Source organism: Ixodes scapularis, unplaced genomic scaffold (genome assembly GCF_016920785.2).
Source record: "Ixodes scapularis isolate PalLabHiFi unplaced genomic scaffold, ASM1692078v2 PGA_scaffold0__279_contigs__length_252992795, whole genome shotgun sequence".
Classification (NCBI taxonomy): Eukaryota; Metazoa; Arthropoda; class Arachnida; order Ixodida; family Ixodidae; genus Ixodes; species Ixodes scapularis.
Window position 1 is genome coordinate 75,389,508 of NW_024609835.1, and position 7,155 is coordinate 75,396,662.

Sequence of the window (7,155 nt, forward strand, 5' to 3'; positions counted from 1 at the left end):
AATGGCTTCAAAATGACATGACTCGAGTCCATCTTATCGTGGCCACCTTCAGAGTTCTTTAGCGGCCAACCACGTCGAGCCTGAGTGTATGGCTCTTGTTACGGAAGACGAATGCTTCTATTCACCAACTCATGTTTACAAACAAACCGGAGCGCCCCTAGCGGACGTCACCGGCGCCGCGCATGCGCCGTGGATGGTGGGCAAGAAGCCCGCCGTCGCCCATAAACAGACCATTGAATTGCGTTGTTGTCGGCGTCGGTGGGAGTCCCCGTGCTCTTTTTCGCGCTGGAACTGTTGATTCTACGTACTCCTAACAATGTCTGACTACTTGAGCTGCTTCAGCAAAACTAACGAGGCAAAACTTTGCGTGAATAATGTGACTTGCGGCGATTCATTTCACGTCGACGCCGCAGAATGGGCGCTAAAGCCTGACTCCCACAATGAGATTCTGCTCGCTATTTTCAGTCGCGACGTCGCTCGGGCTGCAAAAGCGCGGACCGTAGCTGAGATGGTGGACGTCGATACTGAAAACCGCAAGTAGAATCGGGCATTACAAGTCGGTGATGGCCACTGGTAACAATAACGATAAACATCTTGTATCTGTTTACACTTAGCCTACTTACCCCAACCAACCTTCAAAAGTGTTTTAAGGCCTGCACTTAGTTCTTATCGCAATTACCGGGTCAACGTTTGGTTTCCGGGCCGCTGTCATTTGAACGAGCTGACGACAAAAAGCAGCCAAGTTTGAAAGAGCAGACGACAGTTCGAACGCATGCGTAATGGGGTACGGGCAAGAAGCACCGCGTCCCGCGTCAACAAACCACTCGAATGTCACGTTGTTGGCGTCTGTGTGAGTCTGCCTACTCTTTTTCGCGTTGGAGTTGTCGATTCTACGTCCTCATCGCAATGTCTTACCACTTCAATCGCCTGAGCGAAATTATCGAGGCTCGTTACGCCGCTAAACTTTCCGTGAATAATTTGACGTGCGGCGATTCATTCGCATGAACGCTGCAGAATGGACGCCAAAACCATGATGAGATTCTTGTAGCTATTTTCGGTCGCGACGTCGCCCGTGCTGCAAAAGTGTAAAAGGTAGCGGCGATGATCGACATCGATACTGAAAATCGGAAGCGGGAACAGACAAAGCGTAAAAAGTAGGTGATGGCCACCGGTACCAATAATAACATCTTGTATCTACTGTTTACACCGAGCCTACTTAACTCTTTTGAGGCCTGCAATTACTTCTTATTGCAATCACCGGGTCAAACTTTGGTCTACGGGCCGCTTTTGTTTGAACGAGCAGACGACAAAAAGCAGACAACTTTGAAAGAACAGACGAAAGTTCGAACGATCAGGCGGCCGTGTGAATTTGAAGACCCACTGAATCCGTGGGTGGTCCGGACAACTTGGGGGTTTTCTCTCGGTCATGTTAGAACAAAGCAAATACATCTGGCGGCTACAAATTGTGGCCCGCACATGCAATCGTAGTTCGACAGCGTCAGGTTTGCCCTTTTCACGGCTGCTATCCACGTTCTCGGACGAACGGAGGGTGCAAAACCACATGAAAACTGATCTTCAAACCTTCCCAGACTCTCTTGGTAAAGCCCCCATCGCAGCATTTTGACGAGAAGGCAGGTTTTTTGTCTCGTTTCTTCCAAAGGAACACAGGAATGCATGCCTGGCACGGCGACTTCTGCCCACCGCCCGAGACCGGAAGTGCGTCCGGCGCGCCACCACCGCGGCGTGACGTACGAGATACGAGACAAACGAGACAAAAAACCTGCCTTCTCGTCAAAATGCTGCGATGGGGGCTTTACCAAGAGAGTCTGGGAAGGTTTGAAGATCAGTTTTCATGTGTTTTTGCACCCTCCGTTCGTCCGAGAACGTGGATAGCAGCCGTGAAAAGGGCAAACCTGACGCTGTCGAACTGCGATTGCGTGTGCGGGCCACAATTCGTAGTCGCCAGATGCATTTGCTTTGTTCCAACATGAACGAGAGAAAACGTCCAAGTTGTCCAAACCACCCACGGGTTCAGTGCGTCTTCAAATTCGCACGGTCGCCTGATCGTTCGAACTTTCGTCTGCTCTTTCAAAGTTGTCTGCTTTTTGTCGTCTGCTCGTTCAAATAAAAGCGGCCCGTAGACCAAAGTTTGACCCTGTGATTGCAATAAGAAGTAATCGCAGGCCTCAAAAGACTTAAGTAGGCTCGGTGTAAACAGTAGATACATGTTAATTATTGGTACCGGTGGCCATCACCTACTTGTTACGCTTTGTCTGTTCCCGCTTCCGATTTTCAGTATCGACGTCGATCATCGCCGCTACCTTTTACACTTTTGCAGCACGAGCGACGTCGCGACCGAAAATAGCTACAAGAATCTCATCATGGTTTTGGATTCCATTCTGCAGCGTTCATGCGAATGAATCGCCGCACGTCAAATTACTTACGGAAAGTTTAGCGGCGTAACGAACCTCGATCATTTCGCTCAGGCGATTGAAGTGGTAAGACATTGCGATGAGGACGTAGAATCGACAACTCCAACGCGAAAAAGAGTATGCAGACTCACACAGACGCCGACAACGTGACATTCGAATGGTTTGTTGACGCGGGACGCGGTGCTTCTTGCCCGTACTCCATTGCGAGTGCGTTCGAACTGTCGTCTGCTCTTTCAAACTTGGCTGCTTTTTGTCGTTAGTTCGTTCAAACGACAGCGGCTCGTAAACCAAACGTTGACCCGGTAATTGCGATAAGAACTAAGTGCAGGCCTCAAAACATTTTTGAAGGTTGGTTGGGGTAAGTCGGCTAAGTGTAAACAGATACAAGAAGTTGTTGATCATTGTTACCAGTGGCCATCACCGACTTGTATTGCCCGATTCTACTTGAGGTTTTCAGTATCGATGTCCACCATCTCAGCTACGGTCCACGCTTTTGCAGTCCGAGCGACGTCGCGACTGAAAATAGCGAGCAGAATCTCGACGTGGGAGTCAGGCTTTAGCGCCCATTCTGCGGCGTCCACGTGAAATGAATCGCCGCACGTCACATTATCCACGCAAAGTTTTGCCTCGATAGTTTTGCTGAAGCCGCTCAAGTAGTCAGACAATGTCAGGAGGACGTAGAATCAACAATTCCAACGCGAAAAAGAGCACGGGGATTCCCACCGACGCCTACAACAAGGCAATTCAATGGTCTGTTTATGGGCGACGGCGGACTTCTTGCCCACCATCCACGGCGCATGCGCGGCGCCGGTGACGTCCGCTAGGGGCGCTCCGGTTTGTTTGTAAACATGAGTTGGTGTATACACTTGTCTCCACCATTCACTCCTGTTCGACCAGTGGCCTCAGACTGGCCCGTTACAGGTTAAGAAAAGTTTTCGAGTGAAAGGAAGGCTAAGAGAAGGAAGCAGACGGAACGCTGGAAAGAGGAGGAGATGTACTTCTCTCCAGCATTCCGTTTGTTTCCTTCTCCCCAGACCTCCTTGTCCTCGAATCGCGTGGCCTCCTCTCCCTTCGCTTCATCAGAGGCGCGGATGGCGCCAACTCGGCTAGTGGGCCCGAGCCCGACCTTCGACGCGCAGATTGAACACGACGAGCCCCATGCCGAAGGCAGACTCAGCACTCGTGCCCAAGCTCACGCCTCGACCGATGGGCGTCGGTGCGGAAGCCTTCCTTAGGGTGACTGAAAAAACAAAGACACTTAAGACTGCTTACATGTAGGAACACGAGAGCATTCCTACAAGCAGCGCGCCACGTCTTGCTTTTTCACACGGCGCTATGGCGGTGACATCACGCTTCTACACTACCAGGGGGATGGCATGACGTCACGAGCCTAGCCTCCGCAAGGCAACTTCTTCTGAAGCCGCCTCTCCCCCCTACCCTCCTCACATTTTTTTCCGGAAACGGTATGCATCTCGGGACGAGTCGGCCCCGCCATGTAACTTTTTCTGGTAGGTTCTAGTAGAGACGCTATTATGGTGAGCCGTAGTATGTTCAATTTGCGGAGTAGGCATAGGCAGTGAGCGCGGAGGCGGTGGGTGTCGGATTTGTAGCGTCTGCTTGTCTTTCTTTTACCTTGTATATACGGAGTAGGCAGTGAGCGCGGAGGCGGTGGGTGTCGGATTTGTAGCATCTGCTTGTTGTTCTTTTGCCTTTAATTCTCGACCGCTACGAATAGAGCATGAACTGTGGAATTTCAGAACTAAAGCACTTCTCTGCGGTGCACCTACGTCGTTGGTGAATGAATCTCTAGGAGGCTTCGATTAATGTAAGTCGAGCGGCTCGCTCGAAGCAGCGTCTCAGCAGAGACTGTCTCAAGAAAGCGCTGTCAAACGTAGCGCTCAATCTCAAATCACGTCTCACGCGCTCGCGCGATCCAACCTTGACAGTGCTTTTTTTTAAGTTCGTCTCAGCTGAGACGCTGCATTCGGGCAAGCCGGTCCTGGGCAGCGGTCCTTCCGTGCGCTTTGGCATTCTCTTCCAAACCGCGCAAAAAAAAAAAAAAAAAAAATTTTTTTTTTTTTTTTTTGCGAAAACGCACAAGATCAGACGTTGTCATCGCGATGTCTTCGGCACCGAGAAATGATTTAGCGATGCGAGGCGTCCGCCCGAAAATTCGGAAGGTCCAACACAGGAATGAAAACGAATCATGGTGAACTCTATACCCCTCCTGCTGTGCTCGTGTGATATGAATTTACCTTGCTGAGGCAGCTTCATTTTGTCACCGCGAGTAAAGCCCAGTTCCACTGCTCTCGAAGACTCGAAGTGTCTTAATTCACGTATTTTATTTACATTAGAATCACTTCGAAAATTAAAACAATATATATAGAACACTTATTTACAGCATAGGAAAAGATTTGCAGCACACCATTGACTTCTAAAATTAGTTACGGTACCCCTTTCAGATGGACAAAATAATTACAAGGTTGGCAGAAGACATGGTAATCTGTTTAATCTGGCTTATATATATTGTGGTTCTCCTTGGGGCCACTGCCTTTGGGAGTACCACGTTCGCGGCGAGACGCTCTACCGCGAAGCGGGTTCGTACTCGCGTGGCATGCTGCTCGTTGAGCGCAAACAGACACCAGTCACGTTGGTAACGGTGATAAACTCTGTTTATTTACAATGAAACAAATAACAAGAACACAGCGGCTATAAGGTGGTGAACGCTGTCGGTGTGGAGATCGCCCACGGCCGAACGGTCGTTCACAAAGGTAAAGGACGGGGTAAACGCTCACCGGTGCGCCGGACAGTTCCCCGTTGTCGCCGCCGCCGAATCCCAGGAAAAAGGGTTAGGGAGCAGCGAGATCCTGCTGTCCGCTGGTTTTAAGATAACGGCGGGGGCGAAGTGGCCAATCAAGGAGCGACACGTCGATCTCCTTTGTGCGGGGGTTCGTTACGGAAATCGCCCCAAAGGGGGAGAGGAGGAAGTCACTCACAGTGGTAAGCAGCGCCATCTCTCGCTACGTCGGCGCGGCCGCCACGGCGCGCCAAAACGCTGACGCGACAGAATGTTGAGGGATCACAATCCCCACAATATATATCTACTGGCCTTTGAACTGTGCGAGTTCGGTATGCCTTCGCCTTACTTTCTGTTGGTGTAGTTCATCCGTGGACACCGTGCTTATGCTTCGCTGTCTGATGTCCAGGTACTACTGTGCAACAGACCGCATGAGATGATAGGCGTGGTTCTCCATAGGTTCACTCTCAGGCATGTGGTCATTTAGTGAACTAAAGATGTCTTTGTCAATAAAGCGTTTCATCATCAAAGAGCGAAAGCACCGACGAAACGAGACACCAGTGGGCGACTTCTTCAATCGCTCGGACCGATTACTGCAAATTCGTACACTACACAATCACATCATGGTTAGGAAACACCAGCACGATTCCTCCACACAATCGAGCGCGACCGCCGTGATTGCAAACATTTTGCAAGGTGATTCTTCGATTGAGACTACACCTTTGATTTCGTTCTCCGTCGTCAGAACTGTTGCTCAAGCGGTGCTCTGCGTCATCACGCGGATTTCACGCTTCGGTGGTTCGTAGACTCCGCATCTCGACGATCTCGGGCATCGCCGCGCGTCGCTCCTCCGTCGGCTCCGTCCGTCATGCTTAAAGTTAAAAGCCAACACAACAGGGACGCAAGGATAGGGGCAAACAAGACAAGGCACCTCGTCCTGTCTGCATCTATCATTGTATCCCTGTTGTTTTGGCTTCTAACTTCCAGTATGAACAACCAACCAGCCCAACGCCCGTCATTTTGACAACTTCATCACCCGTAAATCCCACCGAACGACATAGCATCTTATAGTATACCGCCAACCGGCCGACTTCCGGGCCGACTTTTTTTTATGACTAGGCTTCAAAAAAATCACGCGATGCCATCCCCCTGTACACTACGCAGCCGCGGTTCCCCAGCCGGAACCACGGCTTCTGTGATGAAGCATCTCGTTGCTGAGGTTTTAGCCAATGAGAATTCAGGTGCAGTTTCGCTCAAACAATGAGAATTTAGGTGTCGCCTTTCGCTGCTACAGACTGACTGCAGACAACGCCGATTTCGCACCATGGGAGAGTTATTGCGTTCGCATTAATAACCAGGCTCAATCTAAAATTGGCCGTAAAAAGTGCCGCCTGCATGTAGCCCTTTTCGTCAAGGTGCTATTTCACAGGTCGGTTTTTCCATGTAAAACTACAAAGCGTAGCTTCCTTTGTGTAAAAAATAGGGGCCAAAAACTTGCCAGGATCAACGGCGGACGGCGACGCAGGCGACCGAGTCCAGTGGCGGGGCGCGTTTGGCGCCCGTATTGATAGAAACAAAATTATAGTGTGATGCTTCTGTGGCACCGGCGCCGCGCTATAGCATTTTTTCTGACCGCTGTAACCACGCGGATTGGGCGTAAGTATAGAGCCTAAACATCTTGGAAGCTTCATTTTTGCTGGACTGTTCTATATTAAATATTTATGTTTACGTATTTGTCCACGTTGTCCCAAAAGGTAATTGAAGCAAATTGTATGAAAGGGAGGTGGCAAAGTACCAGTATCACGTAGAACACTGTCATTTAGAGTAGCGTTTTTTCCTCCATTTTTACGTATTATTTTGTTTCTCGTGTGGAATTGCAGGTTTGTGTTGTTTCAGAAAGGTTTCACTTTTTATCCCTGTATTTGC